A 19,692-nucleotide genomic window follows, 5' to 3' on the forward strand; every position below is an offset into this window, starting at 1 on the left:
TGTTTGGGTCTTTATTTAGGAATTTGATGATGTTTTTGAGACCAGAAATATGCCATAGGAACTTAACTCTTCTTTATATCAATTAACCTACAGCAAAACTGGTTTTATGTAGTTTTGCTTAAAGTGACAGTTTCCAAGAAACTACAGAAGACATTAAATGAGGACTTACTGTACAACATGACTCCCTTATACTTCGTGTAGATGCTCACATGCTTGAAAGCAGAAGCCTAGAGTAAATAATTTCTCATTTCTCAAGGTCCTCTGCAGCTCAGTAAACTCTATGTATCCCCACAGTTTAAGAAACTTCACTAGGGGGGGAAACTTTATTGTTAATGCATCAGAATTTTATTTCCTATGTCATCACTTTCCATTTTACTTAAAGGTATAATAGAACTATTTTTTAACAGACAGTGCCCACTTGGTAGATTTCTTAGAATTTGTGTGCATGATATACTTCATTTGATAGTAAACACATTAACAACTAGTTTTTTTTTCTTTAATCCTTACCAGAGGACACGCTTATTGATTTTGAGGAGAGATGAAGGGAGGGACAGAGAGAGGGAAAGAAACATCGATGTGAGAGAGAAACATCAATCGGTTGCCTCTCATATGCACCCCACCTGGGGACCAAACCTGCAACCTAGGTATGTGCCCTGACCAGGAATCAAACCCATGACCTTCCAGTTTATGGGATGGGTTTATGGGGCAATGCTCCAATCAACTGAGCCACAACAGCCTGGGCAACAACTAGTATACTTTAAATAGCTTATTCATTTATATGGTATCCCTGTCAGTAAGTTCTGCTATAAATCATTTGGTACACCGAACTCTGTGTCTCCATCAGTAATGAAATAGGCATTTTTATTCAAATGTAGCAGGATGTTCAGCTCCCAAGATAATGATTAAGCGAAGATCTTTTTTATTCTGCAGACAAAGCATATACCATACATATAGTTTAGGCTCTCAGGGACAAAAATCTTAATGGAGGCCAAGATTTCCTTAGACTTTATGGAAATAACCCTTTTTAAGTTTCCATTTTTTGGTGGTCCTTCTCTATGGCAATTCTGATTCTTTCTCCTGGGGTCAGAATATTATTGACAGGCCTCCCCCTCCCTTGCTATTCTTTAATAGTACAGTGCACTGTGATTTTCCTCACTTTTCTTTCTAATGAATATTTCATCTGTCTGAAGGAATAATCACTGTGTGTTTACCAAATGACAAAATGACTTACAAAGATGTACTTAACTGAAAATCAGCCTTTCTTAGAATTAACAAACATTCTTCTTTGAGCTCCTTACTCTACCTCTTCAAACTATTGTCAACAATAAAATGAGCAATACCTTCAGGTGCTCTCTTAAGATTAAAACCAGAAGCTTGATGCAAATTAGTACTCACAGGTAGCACTCACATCATACAGTATATAGATGGAAGCTTAGATGAGGGTGTGCACACAAGAGCATCTTTCATTTTGTGTTCATTCACAGTATACAAAATATTCAAGCATCAATCAGGGCACTTTTGAACAAAGCAGTGTGTGAGATTAAATAAAATGAAGAAAGGCACTGACAACTTATATTGTTTCTATTAATCTTTTGTTGAAGGTTTACATCATACACTATGAATTATACCCATCCCATTTTTAACTAGGTGAGAATTTTGCAAATAAGAGAACAACATCAGTTACTTATTAGCCAGAGTGATATATATGTCCCTTAAATCTGCAGTCCCCAACCTTTTAAGCACCAGAGACCAGTTTCATGGAAGGCAATTTTTCCACAGGCTGTGGGGGCGATGATTCTGGGATAATTCAAGTGCATTACATTCAAGCTCACCTCCAGCTGAGCAGCCTGGTTCCTAATAGCCTTGGACCGGTACCAGTCGGTGGCCTGAAGGTTGGGGAGCCCTGCCTTAAAGTGTACCTTTTAAAATTAAAGTTTGCAGGTGGTAGTACATGCGTCTGAGGGAAAATAAGTAGGTGATATGTTTTCAGAAAACTGTCATTTAAAATCATACAAGTTGAATAGTTTCAAATGACATTTGTCAGACATCTAGTGAAAGTAGGACAATATTTGAAGGTCACCAATTCAACATCTATCCTATGGAAAAGACCCTGCTAGACTACTTCAGATTACATTGCCCCTTTGCACTTATTTCAGAATCTTTGTCATTAGGTTTTTATTTTTCTTTACCCTTACCAAAAAGACTATATAGCAATTCTCAATATGCTTTGGAAGTGTGTTAGACTAAAGAAATAGTCATTTCAAATTTATTAGGGTGAGAAGGAGAGCTGGACTTGGCCTTACCCAAAAGACACTTTGCTGCGTTCAGCTGTCAGGCTAGCAATATCATGGGGCTGAAATAACTCTCCTAAGGAAGATCGTCTGCCAAGAAAGATTTCCCAGTAACCACAAGAGCCACTTCTATTAACTTTGATCCCATTTCTTAAACTTCCAATGTTGTACTTACTGTTGGGAAACATGGATGCATTTCAGATTCTGGCTTCTCTATACTTAGCAACATCCAAGGCCTTGTTTTCAGTTTTGTGATTGTTTTATCTCGTGTGTGTATGTGTGTTTCTAGAATAGAGTGACACTTCTATTTTTCTTTAAAAGGTTGGACCTAAATGATACAAGAAAATGAATGGAATCTACAAGTTAAGCTTCATCATGCGTCTTGCACATACATGGAAATGTATGAATGGCTGTTCTATCCACAAAATAAAAGTATGTAATTAGTCACTAAGATTAGCAGACTCCAAAGGAGAATGATGGCACTTATTCAATGTCTTTTCAAGGAAGTTTATGCCAGCGAATGGGTAAAGTTAACCATCATACCATATTTCTGCCCCCATATTAAGATACAGTATCATGGGGTTACGGGCTGACAAGTAAGTGAATTGAGAATACTTCTCTACCTCTCTCTCTCTCTCTCTCTCTCTCTCTCTCTCTCTCTCAACATCATATGCCCAAAAAGATCAACTTACCTGTATAAGTGCCCCTTGGCAATGAAATCAAGTGTATCAGTTTAATTCTTCTTAGTATCCAATTCTGCTCTCTAAAATCTAATAGTCTGTTTTATTCCTTAACATTGCATGTAGGTACTTTATCATGTTGTAAGATCTTTTCTTTCCCTACTCTCAACCTTAGAGACAGAGCTTGTAGCACTAGGGGGAAATCTGACCATTAATAAAATAGGCCACACAACACACAAAAAGAAGAAGGGGGGAGGGGAGGAGAGGAGGAAGAGGAGGAGGAGAAGAAGGAGGAGGAGGAAGAGGAAGGAGGGGAAGGGAAGGGAAGGGAAGAAAAAAAGATAATCTACATGATACTCTCTTACTCTCTCCTTCTTAACAGCCATAGTCTGCCATACTTTGATTTTTCTTTTTGGTGAAGCAGTAAAAATTAGGTCACAGGAACGTTCAAGGGGAATTTAAAGATAAACATGTTTTGGATTCACTAATCTGTACTCTAAAAAGGATGATTGTCAGCTATGAGAAAATTTAAAACAGAAATCCTTATAGGATTGACTGCAAATATACAGGAAGTCACCAAATGAAAGTTCAATCTAACTACATCTGGATCTGTATCTTGACTATTCCAGTTTTACATAAAGAGAAAATGATAACCAAACTGAAATATAGTGATAAACTTTTCTTTAATTAAAAACAAACATCCCTGGCTGGATACCTTAGTTGTTTAGAGTGTCATTCTTATACGCCAAGGTTGCGGGTTCAATCCCAGGTCAGGGCACATATAAGAATCAGCCAAGGAGTTCCTGCCAAGATGGAGGTTTAGGTAGAAACCCTTTGCTCCATCACACAACCAAAAGGAGGATAACAACCAACTAAAATCAATAAACAACCAGAAGTGCCAGAAAATCAAACTGTATGGAACTCCAACAACCAAGGAATTAAAGAAAAAAATCAATCAGAACAACCAGACCAGTAAGGCTGTGGGCTGCGTGGGCCAGCCAGCAAAGAAAAACTGTGGTTAAGTCCACAGACCTTCAAGGTGGGGCTGTAGGCAGCATGGCAACGGGCTGCGTGGAAGGGGCTAACTTAAGGGGAAACTGAGACTCAGAGTTGATACCACAGTTGCTATAGTGGGAGAAACTCCCAGTCTCACACAAGAGTCCCTGGGAAAGTGCACTAGGGACAATCAGGCAGGCTGCATTATTCTCTCTCTGGCCCCTTCCCCACAGGCAGCACAGCAAGAAGGGTTGCCATGCGAGAGTGAATACCTAAGGCCCACCCCTTTACAACTTATCAGTTGCACCAAGACAAAGAAATATGGCCCAAATGAAATAACAGAGTATAACCTCAGAAAGAGAATTAAACAATCAGGATGTAGCCAACCTATCTGATGGAGAATTTAAAGCCCTGGTAATCAAAATGCTCACAGAACTGATTGAGCTTGGTTAAAGAATGAAAAAAAAATGAAAGATACCCAAAATGCAGCAAAATATTCAGGCAACCAAAAATGACAGGAAGGAAACCAGGACTCAAAGCAATGATTTGGAACAAAAGGAAAAAAAATAAGCATCCAATGGGAATAGAATGAAAAAACAAGAATTCAAAAAAAGTGAAGAGAGTCTTACAAACTTCTGGGACAACCTGAAATGTTCCAATATCCAAATTATAGGGGTGCCAGAAAGAGAAGAACAACAGCAAGAAATTAAAAACATATTTGAACAAATAATGAAGGAGAACTTCCCCAATATGGCAAAGGAAATAGACTTTCAGGAAGTCCAGGAAGTCCAGAGAGTCCCAAAGAATTTGGACCCAAAGAGGAACACACCAAGGCACATTATCATTAAGTTACCCAAGATTAAAGACAAAGGGAGAATCTTAAAAGCTTCAAGAGGAAAGGAAAGAGTTACCCACAAAGGAGAGCCCATAGGCTATCAGCTGGTTTCTCAAAAGAAACCTTGCAGGCAAAAAGGGGCTGGAAAGAAGTATTTGAAGTCATGAAAGGCAAGGACCTACATCCAAGATGACTATCCAGCAAAGCTTTCATTTAGAATGGAAGGGCAGATAAAGTGCTTCCTGGATAACGTCAAGTTAAAGGAGTTTATCATCACCAAGCCTTTATTATATGAAGTGTTAAAGGGACTTATCTAAGAAAAAGAAGATCAAAAATATGAACAGTAAAATGACAACAAACTCACAACTATCAATAAATGAACCTAAAAGAAAAGAAAAACAATGAAAACAAAAACTAAGCAAACCATTAGAACAGGAAGAGCATCAGAAAAATGGACATCACATGGAAGGATCTCAGTGGGGAAGGGGAAGGAAGGAATAGGGGGAAAAGGGTACAGGGAAGAAGAAACATAATTGGTAGGCATTAAATAGACAGGGGAAGATAAAAATGGTATAGGAAACATAGAAGTCAAAGAACGTGTATGTATAACCCATGGACATGAACTAAGGGGGGGAATGCTGGGGAGTTGGGGGACAGGGCAGAGGGAGGATAAAGGAAGAAAAAATTGGGAAAACTGTAATAGCATAATCAATAAAAAATACTTAAAAAAGAATCAACCAATAGCAGGAACAACAAACTGATGTTTCTATAAATAAACTAACAAAAACTAAAGCCTAAGGCTTTTTTTTTAGATTATTTTATTTACATGTTCCATAGGCTCCTCAAAGTCAATAGGTATAACATGGAACTCACTATATACCCCACTCCACCTGTACTTTCACTTCCTGAAAGTGAGTGGCACCAAGGCAGTTGAATGGGGTGAGGGTGGGGTTGAGGTATCAGTGGGAGAAACTGGTACAAGAGTACAGAGTCAAGATATCCAGAAGAGGGCTTAGGATCTGATTACAACTTATGTTTAAAGATTTTTTAGCTGACCTTCCCTTGCTAGGGTCAGGAGAAAGTTTTTTCAATTCAGGTTAAACTTGATCACAGTAACACTGAATGGTGCCACCATCTATCCAGTTTCCAAAGCCAGAAACCTTTCCTTTACTCCCAAAATTTGATAAGTGGTACATGCCTATCAGTTCAGGATGGTTAGCATATCTCAAATTCCGTAGTTTTCAAAGTGCAGTCCTTGGACCAATAGCATCAACATCCCCTGGAAACTCAACAGAAATGCAAAATTTTGGGCCCCACTGAAGACCAACTGAAACAGGAACTCAAGGGCAGGATGTAGCATATTGCAATTTAACAAGCCCTCCAAGTGAGTCTGACATGCACTCAAGTTTAAGAAATGTTGTTGAAATCTGTGCCTTTATGCTTACTCCCATTGTAAATTGTCACCTGTCCCTTATCATCTCTCATCTGGCCTACAGCGATAGTCCCTTAACTAGTTCCCTGACCTTCAGTCTCACTCCCTCCAATCTATTCTCCATGCTGTTACCCGGGTGAATCCTCTGTATCAGCGATTTTCAACCTTTGTCATCTCATGGCACACACACAGTAATTACTAAAATTCTGTGACACACCAAAATATATAGTTTCTGCCTATCTGACAAAAAATAGGTATATTTTCGATTGAGTTATAAAATAATATAATAATTGTAATTACCTACCCATTTTGTTCCAATGTGACTTTTAAAAAATCAGGTGTCTATACTCATATATAAGGATTTCTGGTACCAAAAATTAACCAATCAGACACAACCTTGTTATGCAACATGATTATTAAGATCCCATTCTATTATCCCTGGCTGGTGTGGCTCAATGGATTGACTGCCAGCCTCTGAACCAAAGAGTCACTGGTATGATTCCCAGTCAGGGAACACGCCTGGGTTTCGGGCCAGGTCCCCAGTAGGGGGTGCGTAAGAGGCAACCACACACTGATGTTTCTCTCCCTCCCCCCCTCTAAAAATAATAAATAAGGAAATTCTTTAAAGAAAATCCAACTCTATTATATGACCTACATATTTGTGATTCAAGATGGGGCATTCATACCAGACAGCTATTGTGCTGGTTGTTGTCATTTTCTTATTTGACAATATAAGGGAAAAGAGGTCAGTGCCCCTGACTAAATAGTCAGATACTGTATGTTTTAAAAATTCTTAAAGCACACTGGTTGAAAATTGCTGCTTTTCTCTATAAAAAGTGTAATTAAAATCCTTCCCTAGTTTCTCCATGCCTATAGAAGTGGCTTTTAAACTGTGTTCTTAGGTGAATTTATTTCAAAGTTTGCCCCCTCAGGCAAGACTCAGGCTCAACAAATAATGCACCAAAATTTGAAGTTCACAAGTAGCTTTAGAAAACCACTGGCCTTCCCTGGCTGGCGTAGCTCAGTGGATTGAGCACAGGCTGTGAACCAGGCATCGCAGGTTCGATTCCCAGTCAAGGCACATGCCCAGGTTGCAGGCCACGGCCCCCAGCAACCGCACATTGATGTTTCTCTCCCTCTCTCTCTCTCTCCCTCTCTCTCTCTCTCTCTCTCCCTCTCCCTCTCTCTCTCTTTCTCCTTCCCTCTCTAAAAATAAATAAATAAAATCTTTAAAAAAAAGAAAAGAAAACCACTGGCCTATAGGAAAAAGGAGATCCTCCTTCAGACAAAGAAGTCCCTCTTCATCTGTCCCCAGCCTACCTCTCCAACCTCATGTCTGCTCATCTCTACCTTCCACATCACCCTTTAGCTTAAAACAGTGATTAAGGTTCCTGTAAGAGACCGGATTATTTGATGTTTCTGTGCCACTGCTTCATTTGCTTAGAACATCTACACATCCCTACCATTTACTTGTTCATCAGATAATACCAAGTTGCTATTCCTTACCCCCTACCAGTCCACACTTGCAGAATGGCTCTAACATACATTCTCCATGAAGTCTTTTAACCTGCTTGCTTCTCATATCTCTACTAGATGGAATTGATTACCTGCCCTGCTTTGTGCTCTCACAGTGACAATATTAGTGGTAGAAATGGTAATTAATATTTATTGAGCATGTATTGTATTATATTATATTTCAAGTATTGTACAAAGTGCTTTATAGGTCATGTGCATTCCACTGTAAATCTCTCAAGTCTATGAGGTACAATTATTACCCCCATTTTAGAGGCAAGGAGACTAACGTTTAGAAAGATTATACTTAATCTACTTGCCCAAGTTGTACAGCCAATGTCTGGCAGAACTAGATCATCTCACCTGCTTAAATCTCAAAGCACGTGCACTTAAGTCCTGGCAGCATAGCTCAGTTGATTCAAACATCACTCCCATGCACCAGAGTTGTTGGTTCGATCCCCGGTCAGGGCACATACAAGAATCAACCAATGAGCCCTGGCTGGTGTGGCTCAGTGGCTGAGTGCTGGCCTGCAAATGGGTGCTTGTTGGATTCCCAGTTGGGACACATGCCTGCATTGCAGGCTAGGTCCCCAGCAGGGGGCATGCGGGAGGCAGCCGCACATTGATGTTTCTCTCCCTCTTTCTCCCTCCCTTCCTGTCTCTAAAAATAAATAAATAAAATATTTTAAAAAAGAATCAGCCAATGAATCCAGGATTAAGGGCAACAACAAATCAATGTTAATGTCCCTCTCTCTCTCTCTCTCTCTCTCTCTCTCTTCCTTCCTTTCTCCCTCTAAAATCAATAAATTTAAAAACCAATTTTAATCATATGTACTTAACCTCTACAACATAGGATCAGATTCATTTTATATAAGTCAGGTGAGTAAGGAATAAGTCAATAGGGGTTGGCAGACACTATGGAACTGAAAAGGTACAATCCAGCTGTAAGCATTTTAAAAGGGGAGGGAAGAGGAGGGGAGGGGATAGTGGAGTAGAAGAGACTTGTGTTGCAAACAAAACAAGTCTGAGGACTGATCCTAAGGAAAAGGTCAGTAGCCTAAGACTCCTGTTTCACACTGTACTCAATTCCCAAATTTATGTGTGTCATAAAACCCATGTCAGGATAATTTATTAGGACAGTACTGCGTATATTTTTCTTGCAGTTCCAGGTACCACATGAAAGTATGATTATTTTCCACTTTTCACTTATCTACAAACCTTGCATCCTAGACATCAAGGCAGAGGGATGAGGGACAAGGAGATAGAAGGAAGGACTCTGTACAAGCGGTCCATAGAAAAAGAAAAAAAAAGGTATATTTTCCCCGAGACTGGGAGCAACAGGGAACTGTCAGGTATTTCAGGGCTGTACTAGTAATGGAGGGACTTGATACGGATATCCAGGAAAAAATGGTCATTAGACAAACATCCCTGTGCACCAAAATCAACGGGTACCATGCATTGCAGCAATTATAACTGCAGACAGAGCCTTCTTTCCAAATTTTCTGTGCTGAGTAAACCTCAGTGTAATGGTTCCCTACTGTTACTATAATAAACTACCACAGACTTGGTGGAGTAAAACAACAGATTTATCGTCCAGTTCTGGAAGCCTGAAGTCTGAAATGGGTCTTTGTTTATAAGATTCTTTTTAAAGATTTTATTTAATTATTTTTAGAGAGAGGTGAAAAGAGGGAGAAAGAGATGGAGAGAAACATCAATGTGTGGTTGCCTCTTGCACACCCCCTACTGAGGACCTGGCCTGCAACTCAGGCATGTGCCCTGACTGGGAATCCAACAGATGACCCTTTGATTCACAGGCCAGCACTCAATCCACTGAGCCACACCAGCCAGGGCTGAAATGGGTCTTGATGGGCTAAAATCAAGGTGTCAGCAGGGCTACACTTCATTCTAGATGTTCCAGAGAATAATCCTTTCCCTTGCCCTTTCCAGCTTCTAGAAGCTACTCTCATTCCTTGACTCATGACCACTGGATTCAAAGCCATCAATGTTGGGCCAAGTTTTCATGCTGTCACCTCTCTGGTTCTCTTTTTTGCCTCCCTTTTCCTCTTTTTCAGGACCCTTGTGATTATATTGAGTTCACCCAGCTAATCATGATGATCTCTGTATCTTAAGGTCAGCTGAATAGCAACCTTAATTCCATCTGCAATCTTTTTTTAAAGATTTCATTTATATATGTTTACAGACAGGAGAAGGGAGGGAGAAAGAAAGGGAGAGAAACACTGATCAGTTACCTCTCCTACATGCCCCAATCAGGGTCCGAACCTGCAACCCAGGCATGTGCCCTGGCCCTGACCAGGAATCAAACCTGTGACCTTTGGCTTTGTGGAACTGAGACATACCCATCAGAGTTCCAGCTGAAATCTTAATTTTCCTTTACTATGTGATGCAACATATTCATAGATCCTACGTATTAAGACATGGACATCTTTGACGGGGGGACGCGGGGGGGCATTCTGCCTACCATGACCAATGATCCCTGCATATTTTTTAAGTGGGAGCTATTTGAGATTACATATCTCATTGCCCTACAGAGAAGGTTCTCATATATGAACCTTTTTTAATTTGAAAAAATAATATGAATGCCATGAGTAAATAAATTCATATGCATTCCATACCCACAATACTTGATTATTTTATTTCTTTGTATGTAGATCAGTCCTCACCTCTCTACCATGAGCTTGGGATTAGGAACACTGTCCCTTATTGATTTTTGTTTCCCTAGCATCTAGCATCAAGCCTGGCACACTGTAGAGACTTACTGATGTTTGTCACAATGCTAAAGAAATTAAAAATGCTTCCCCTGGGAAACAGCAGAGAATTGTATTTGTTAGTTCAGAGTCATATATATCTTGAAACGGAATCAATTGTTAAAAAGGGAGGGGGAGCTGAACACATACTGTATTAAAAGCCATTTAAAATAGATATCAGAGGCATTTTTTATTATTTCTAAAATAGATCACTTGTCAGTGGAATAAGGAGCAAAAAAAAAAGGGAACTGTTCCCCTAAACCATATGAATTTTTACTTATATTCATTTCAAATCAATAAAGGGAGAGTCACTTTTAAAATATTATGATTCATTAACTTTGTTTACCATGCATTTGGGGGGGGGCATTGATCAGAATGGCCATCTTTATACAGTATTAGAATTGTTGACATTTTATTGCATTACCACATCTCATTATTATGTATCAAATGCTATTATTTATGGCCACCACTTAATCTGATGTGAGACAGAAAAATTACTGAAAGCTTAGTGTCTCAAGAATAGGTATTTTATAGGGATGAAGGAATGACTAGGAAGAGTCAATGGTCCTTCAGCTGCCCCTCAGATCATTAACTCCAAGTGGTTACTTGCTCCCAGGAACTGTCCTGTGCCCAGGTTGTTATTGCTGTGATATGTAGATGAAGGAGAATATATTTTAAACTCTTTAATATGAACTTGATGCTCATGAAGGTTGCCAGATTGAAAGCACTGGAGTCTGAAGTCATCAGGTTATGCACTTGGCTGGTTTGAAGTTACAGAGAGATGCTTGACCTTGAATGACCACCTTGCAAGAGGCAGAAAACATCGTTTTGCTGAACTTCAAAAGGCTGACAGAGTAGCAGCATAGAAGCATCCCAAAGTTAAGCATTTTTATCAAGGAGGAAAATGAGACTGCTAACTAAACTCCTACTGGAATCTACTTAATATAATGCCAATACTGGTGTGCACAGAGAATGGAGGTGGTGGTAGTGGTGGTAAGATACATAAGTGCTTCAAGATAAAAAAATAAATAAACACCCTATTGCCACAGAACTAAGCCACTTAAACAAGCAGCAATCTTTTTAACAACAGGTGTAATGCAACTTAATGGTCAATCTTGATTCCAAGTTGCACACTTGAGAAGAATCCTTAATTTTCTAAAAATTATACAGTGTTTAAGTAGGAAAAAAGTTGGAGCTATCCATCCGAAAGTTTTTATAATAGAATAAGTAAACCAAGGCTCAGAATGGAGAAGTTACCTGAGGAGGAATACATCCTTAGTATAAGACTGTGAGTAGAGCCTGGGTTTACTGATTGGCAGTCAAGGGCTTTTCTACTATACAGTATTCTCCAAGGGAGTAAACACAGCTGCCCTCTGAATCTTTTAAACATTTAGAGCCAAGTATTTTCATAAGTGTGCATTCTTTTTGGCCTCTTAGGCATTTATCTTCCACTCTGATCTATTCATTCACATTTATGTTAGTAAGACAATCATTTTTCACACATTTTACCTTCTTAGTCTGAAAAAAATACCTTTCAAGTTCATATTATATAACTGTCAGACTCACAATTATCAAATTAAGAAAATTATTTTCACAAATGATACAATATGCAAAAATCTCAACTTCCTCAGTAAGTTTTTTTTTTAATCTGTCACTTTATTTTCTGATTTTAATTTTTTTTTCCTATAGTGATCTGAACTTTTTGGAAATAGTATTCCCTTAAAGACAGTACCCTAGAAGAATTGCAAAGTTAAAACCGACAAATCAATTTAAATTCCTATTACTGGCTAATCTCAATTAACTGGAACCCAATTATTTTTTTTTAAATCCTTAATGTATTTGTACTGGTACTGTATTTTTTGAAAGGCAATGCAAATTCCAAGATTTTAAGGATTGCATTTTTTTAAATATAATTTCATTGTTTTCACATACTCAGAGAAATTATCAAGTAATTCTAAAGACTTACCAAAATTTCAGACTATCCTTTTGACTTGTTTATAAGTTGGAATGAGAATCTTATTTGAATAATGATGTGTGTAGCACTGCCAGATATACAGTGCTTTCTGTTCTGTATTTACCAAGGAATTCTAAGAATGAAGACCAATGAGGGGGTCCTGTAAGTGTCAGGATTTCAATCACAGGTGACCCTTGAACAATGAGTATTTGAATGACATGGGTCCACTTACCTGTGATTTTTTTTTCAATAAATCCAGTCAGCCCTTCCTATCCCTGGTTTTGGTTTTGCATCTGCAAATTCAACCAACCTCAGATAGGAAAACTATTTTTGAATTCTGAACAGCCGTTTCCCAAGCATGGAGTTCAAGACATTGGGAGAAAACAGTTTTTCCTCTGGATCAGTTGAAAGTGAAGATGAAGGCAGGCTGTAGTTCAGTTAGGGGGAAACAAAATGTATATGGCTACTTTTTAAAGGTCAATTTGTGGTTTCCTAAAATGTCAGTTACTTATGTATACTCTTAATAAATTTATTACACTGTACAAAACACCATCCAAAATTCAAGTTGTAAAAATTCCATAATGGAAATAAAACAGCAGGAAAAAATATTCTAATTATCCTACTTTTTGCCTTGTAGGCCACACAGATTTGGCCAGTAGTGTCCCAGAGGTAACACAGATTGTTAAAATGAGCCAATTTTTTCCATAATCAACCTCAACTAGTTTTGGTTCACGTTCATTGAAATGTAAGCTTGAAGAAAAAAGAAAGAGTATAACTAATAAAACATGGTCACTGCCACAGGGCTCTGACTTAAGTCCTATATATTGTAAGATTGGTGTATCAAGATTTATATGTGGATCTTTGACTGTGTGCAGGAGGTCGGCGGCCCTAACCCCCTGTTTTGTTCGAGAGTCGACTGTAATCTGAAATCTCCCCTCATCTTGCCACAGTATCTCACATATTCCATCTAACAGAGGGCTGAATATAGAAGCAATCACTTTCTCACTATTCCAGGTTAATTCTACCTACACTGGTACATTGATCAAAAGAAAAGGCACTCAGTGGCTGCTTAATAAATATTTACTGAGCATATGGGTCAATAGATGAATGCAATACCATGACAATACAGATAATTTATCTTCAGACTTTTCTTAAAAACTTAAGCATTCATTTCAGGAGGCAAATATTTTTTGTCAATAAAATTATCTGAATGGAAATAATTTTGCAACTGATCAGGAGAAATGCCATGTTTATTTTTCAGTCAATGAGAACTATTAACTTTGGTTTCACCAAAATCCTCATTGGCTACTGCTGTTCCCTTGTACCTTGCAGATATTTTTATTAGTCAAGGAGTAGCTGTATGTTGAAAAAGTCACAGAAGTATTCAAATATGTAGCACAACCTCCACAGTTGGTTTTGCAAAGACTAACAATAACAATTATGGAGTACAAACACAAGCTTATGTATAATGCTCAAAAAGGTTTTTTAAAGTTTAAAACAATGCAACTTAATTGACATGACACTCAATAAATATAACAAAATATATCACTGGAACATTCCATTTTTTCACATGCTATAGCTATATGTTCAATTCCCAAAGTTAATTTCAGTGTAGAATGCACATACCTTGATAGATCCAGAAGTTGTGGGAATCAAAGAGGAGACAGCTGAATCAAGTTTGTCCTTGTAATTCCTGTAAACAAATTAGGAAAAATTATCCTTCAAATGTATGCATAAGCAAGTTTAAAACAGTCCTTATATAAGAGGAAGGAAGAGACACATGTGGGGTGGGAATAGGGGTGGGGTTGACTTCATTTTATCATTTACAAGGAATAAAAGGGTCAGTTTCTTAAAAGGCCTCCTTGAAACTGCAAACCATTCTATTAAATATGTTGCTAATAAGAGAATTTCTTAACTATAGATGAGCATAACTGTATGCCTGTGGAATGCTTACCCACTAAGACTCTCTCAGCTTAACATTATCCAATTTTCACTCAACATCTCACTCATTTTGAAATGAAATGCCCGCGGCTTCAGGAAGTTTTCACCGATGTAAACAATTTATAGTAATTGTAATTCCTTCATTAAAATAGTCCCTTACACATTTCATTTAATCCTCAAAATAACCCTGTTATAAGATTAGGAGACTGAGGTTTAGAGAGGTTAAATGGCTTACACAAACACACATATGTGGTTACTGGTAAAGCCAGGACTAAAATCCATGTCCCCTCACTTTAGCTCAGTTGTTTCTAATGTCCCACGTGACTTCTTTTATTTAACAATTAGAAATTAACTATATCTCCATATACCACCCTTGGTACTGGGCAATAAGGCAGGAACTGTGCCCTGTAATGATCCCCACTAATTACTCAGCTTGAGAGATACACTTCTCTGACTTGTATAGTGCCATATATTTTTTAAATTTGTGTGTATATATATTTGTGTGTGGTATGTGTATATGGATTAGATATATATTTTGACATGAAATATTAATATATTGATATATGAAAAAAGTAATCACAGTGTAAGTCTTGCTTAGAAAAAGGTATAATTATATGTAAAATATATTATTTGTACTTTCTAATTTTTCTACAATGAGCAGGTATTACCCTATTTAAAAAGCTGTATGTTTTAAATTCTTCAAAAACCCATTTTAGAAAAAGCAGTATGGTAAAGTAAAGCAAAAGAAAAAGGAAAAGGAAAACTTTAACATTCCAATATTTTATGATTGGCACTTAATTAACCTTATGGCCCCAATTTATCAATCAAGTAATCCCAAAACCTATTTTTTTTTTACATTTGAGACAAAATCTCAGTAGTAAAGGCAATAATTTAAAATTTCTCCACTGTAAGAGACAAGGTAATATATAAATATAATTTTTTAAAAAATGTAGGTCAATACCATCTTTGTCACCTTTGATAAAGATCACCAAGGTGACCTTGTAATGATGATAGAGTATTATATTATTATTAACAATATCCATATCCAATACACTATATATAAATCATTCATAATAGTCTGAAGTGGTGCTCTTGATTAGTTGCAATCTAATTGCCAGTATACATTTTCATCACTGTTAATGTTTCTCACAAAAGCCACAGTTCTGCTCAAATGTTATGTGGTCCCATAATAGTGCTAAGTTAGAATCTTTCAAGGGAAAACATTTCAGAAAGTACTTAGGTCTAGACTACAAAAAGTGTTTCTGGCTCTCCTGCCACACAGACCTGAGTAAGTCTTTAGAAACTGGCTTCACACCCATCAAGATAATTCTGCAAGGAGGTTAGCAAAAATGTTTAAAAAAATAAAATGCCCTATATGAAACATTTGGCCTTGGTGAGATACACATAAGAATGGGAAAGAGGACTTTAAAATGATATAACTCTTCTCTGTTCACTTCTCAACTGCCCTCAGACTAAAGCCATTAGGAGTGTATCTCCCACTTATGATTAAAGAAAGCCACTTCATCACACATTGATCTATATATGATCCCCCAGGTTACTTGCCATTACTTACCAGTTCCAAACATGTACCACTTCCCTCACCTTTTACCTCTATTGGACTCAAGAGTTCACTGTCAAAAGAGAAACTGTTGACTGTCTTAACACTGTATGTGGGCTAGCTAGCCTTTAAGAAAAACAAAAGTTAGAATGTCTGACAGAATCATCATCAAACACAATCAAATAATGCATACTAGAGGCAATAGCAGCAGAAGCCACAAATGTTTGAAATGTATCTCACAGAACTGACTGTTGGTTTTGGAGGTAGGCTAGGGCCTACAAGCAGAGTCCTAAATCCAAATCTGAACAGCGCATTAAGAGATCATCTAACCTAGACTTTCATTAGTGATACTGCCCCTTGTTTGGTCCTACATAGAGAATAATATTCTACATTCTTCAATTCTCAGCTTCCTCAAATGAAATTAGCATCTGAGCTTCGCTATGGAGATGAAATGCGTAAATTGAAGGTGAGCAGAAGAAAGGTCTGAAAGTTCAGTCCAAAAATACATACATATATGTGAATATGCATATATGTGTACATGGATAAATATCTTTCTCAGATGGATTTATAAAGTATAATCTCTGTTTGTTTACAAAATGAGTTGCTTTTAAATGTGTTTTAATAATTACTCAATTATATACTAATTATCACACCTATATTAACACTATTTTTATTTTCAAGGGACTTTGGGCTGCATATAGGTCATGCTTTATTTACTAATCAGTATATCTTTACATTTTGCTACACATTCTTTCAAATCTCTGATGCTATTTTTCTAATGGGGCATTTACTCAAAGACCATGTAGAAAATAATTGCGATAATAACAGAGACAGTTTCCCCATTACAATGATCAGTGCTCTCAGACAATAAATGCTACCACACTCCATATTGTCACTTTCTTCCTTAGGGCCTAAAGAACTTCTAGGTTCACATTATTGGCTGTGGCTTCTTTCTTGTCTGGCAATATGGGCATTTCTAATGATGAGACCTGCCAAAACTTGTCAATGCTATTTTTCTTCTTTTCCGTTAGAGGTTACTGTGGCTGAATAGCCAAGTAATCTATAGTCTAACTTCACTTAATTGTTTTTACTACATGACATGAAGGAATATAGTGAGTAATCACTTGTGTTTTACATGATGCAAATTGCTAGTGCCTTCCATATGAAGAAGCCTTAATTTATCTAATCTCCCTTGAACATCCTGTTTAAATCCTGCCAAGATAAACTCAGCCTTCTTAGGTTCTCCAGTGAGTGAAGACTAGATTGAGTCAGTGGATCTCAATTATTTTCCCTGTCTGTGTAGACTTATTTCTTTAGCCAGAAAACCAGTTGGCTCCAGTTACAACTGGTAAATTCCTTTCCTTCCAGCACCACCATTCAAGGTCAATAGGTTTATCCTCCTTGTCCTTTATTACATAACCCGCACTTCTAAGGTGGTAATCTTTTTGTGGGGATTTTTGTTTCCTCCTTGTTTGTTTTGCAAATGTATTTTTTCCATAATAAAAGTTATACAGACTTATTGAAAATCTGGAAAACGCAGAAGGTATAAAGGGGAAAAAAATCACCTATTACCCACTCCACCTCTGAGATAATTATTTTAGCACTTTTGTGCATCTTTTTCCAGTTTTTTTTTCTTTCATACATACTGGGAATATATAATTTTGTATCCTGCCTCATCACTTGATAGTATAACATAAACATTTTTCTTTTATCACACAATATTTGTAAACATCCTCTTTAATGGCCATAAAATATTACATCGTCTAGATGTACCATAAATCACTTAACAATTCCCCGACTCAACATTCAGTTTCTTTCCTTTTTTCCTCCATTACAAATAATGTTTGATGAAAATCTTTGCAAATAAAGCTATTTCTGCACTTCACATTATTTCTTTAGGACAAAATCCCAGAAGTAGAATTACTGGGTCAAATGGTAAGAGCATTTTAAGGCTTTTGCTGCAAACTGCCAAGTCTATACTAACTGACACTTCATCATGTCCTTACTATTCATTTATTCAACCAACACTTATTAAACACCTACTATGTACATGCCAGGCACTGCGCTCAGTGATACATATGGCTGCAGTAATAAACAAAACACACACACAGACCATGCTCCCATGGAGCTAATATGCTAGTAGATTTGATAAATTTGATACCAGGTAATGATGAATAATATGAGGAAAAATAAAAGTGGATAAAGGCAGACTGGTACAGCCACTATGGAAAACAACATGGAATTTTCTCAGGAAACTAAAAATGGATCTGCCTTTTGACCCAGCAATTCCACTGCTAGGATTATACCCTAAGAATCCTGAAACAGCAATCCAAAAGAACCTATACACCCCAATGTTCATAGCAGCACAATTTACAATAGCCAAGTGCTGGAAGCAACCTAGGTGCCCATCAGTAAATGGATGGATCAAAAAACTATGGTACATTTACACAATGGAATTCTATACAGCAGAAAGAAAGGAACTCCTACCCTTTGCAACAGCATAGATGCAACTGGAAAGCATTATGCTAAGTGAAATAAGCCAGGCAGTGAAAGACAAATACCATATGATGTCACCTTTAACCGGAACCTAAACAACAAAACAAAGAAACAAGCAAAATATAACCAAAGACACTGAAATAGAGAACAGGCTGACAGTGTTCAGAGGGGAGAGGGGAGGGAATTTCAGGAGAATTTCAGGGGAAAAGGGGAAGGGTTTACAGGAACAAGTATAAAGGACACATGGACAAAAACTAGGGGCGGGTGGAAATGGGAGAGGTGGGGAGTGCTGGGTGGGTGGGCTGGGATGGGAGTAAAAGATAGAAAATTGTACTCAACAACAATTAAAATTTTAAAAAATTGATAAAGGCACATAAAATGTAGAATCATGATAGGACTCCTTCCATGGGATGGTCAGGGAAGGCCTCTCTGATGAGGGAATATTTGATCAAAGATCTGAATGAAGTGAGACAGAAAGCCTATAGAAATCTTGGAGAAAATTCATTTCAGGCATAGGAAATAGCAAGTGCAAAGGCCCTGACAGAAAATGATGCATAGCATATTTAAAAAACAAAATGGAAAGCATTGTGGCTAGAATGATTATAAGGAGAGTTTCATCAGGAGAATGATAAGATATGGGGCCCAATAAATAGTCAGGGAGCAAATCATGCAGGGCTGTGTAACTCATGGTAGACATTTCTTCTGAATTTTAAGATTTTATTTATTTTAGTTATTTTTTAATTTTAGTTATTTTTAGAGAGGGGAAGGGAGAGAGGGAAACATCAATGTATAGTAGCCTCTTGAGCACCCCCTACTGGGGACCTGGCCTGCATCTTAAAAAATATATTTATTTTTAGAGTGAGGGCAAGAGAGGGAGAAAGAGGGAGAAATATCAATGTGTGAAAGATATACATTGATCTGTTGCCTCTCGCACTTTCCCAACTGGGGACCTGGCCCACAACCCAGGCATGTGCTGTGACTGGGAATCAAACTGGCAACCCTTCGGTTCGCAGGCCAGTGCTCAACCCACTGAGCCATACCAGCCAGTTCTAAATTACTTTTTAAATTTTATTTTAAGTGTGATAAGAAGCCAGCCATTGGAGGGCAGAGTGGGAAAAATCACAAGATCTTGTTTATATTTTAAAAGGATCACCCTAGTTGCTGTGTAGAAAACTATATGGGAGCAAGAAGGCATATACAGGCAGCAATAGGAAGCTATTTCAGTAGTGTAG

At 37.7% G+C, this 19,692-nt stretch overlaps 1 protein-coding gene across 5 annotated transcripts in view; it reads right to left on the minus strand.

The window, feature by feature from the left end:
* LOC118498574 (teneurin-1-like) overlaps positions 1-19,692 on the minus strand; it is a 322,780-nt gene that overhangs the window by 292,005 nt on the left and 11,083 nt on the right. For 4 of the 5 annotated variants that reach the window (XM_036016977.1, XM_036016974.1, XM_036016973.1 and 1 more), the window contains exon 2: positions 14,092-14,158. The gene's annotated coding sequence lies outside the window, so the exon portion shown is untranslated. Of the gene's footprint in view, positions 1-14,091; positions 14,920-19,692 lie in introns of those variants that run through there. The other variant, XM_036016976.1, reaches the window with a different exon arrangement.

This window comes from Phyllostomus discolor, chromosome X (genome assembly GCF_004126475.2).
Source record: "Phyllostomus discolor isolate MPI-MPIP mPhyDis1 chromosome X, mPhyDis1.pri.v3, whole genome shotgun sequence".
Taxonomy (NCBI): Eukaryota; Metazoa; Chordata; class Mammalia; order Chiroptera; family Phyllostomidae; genus Phyllostomus; species Phyllostomus discolor.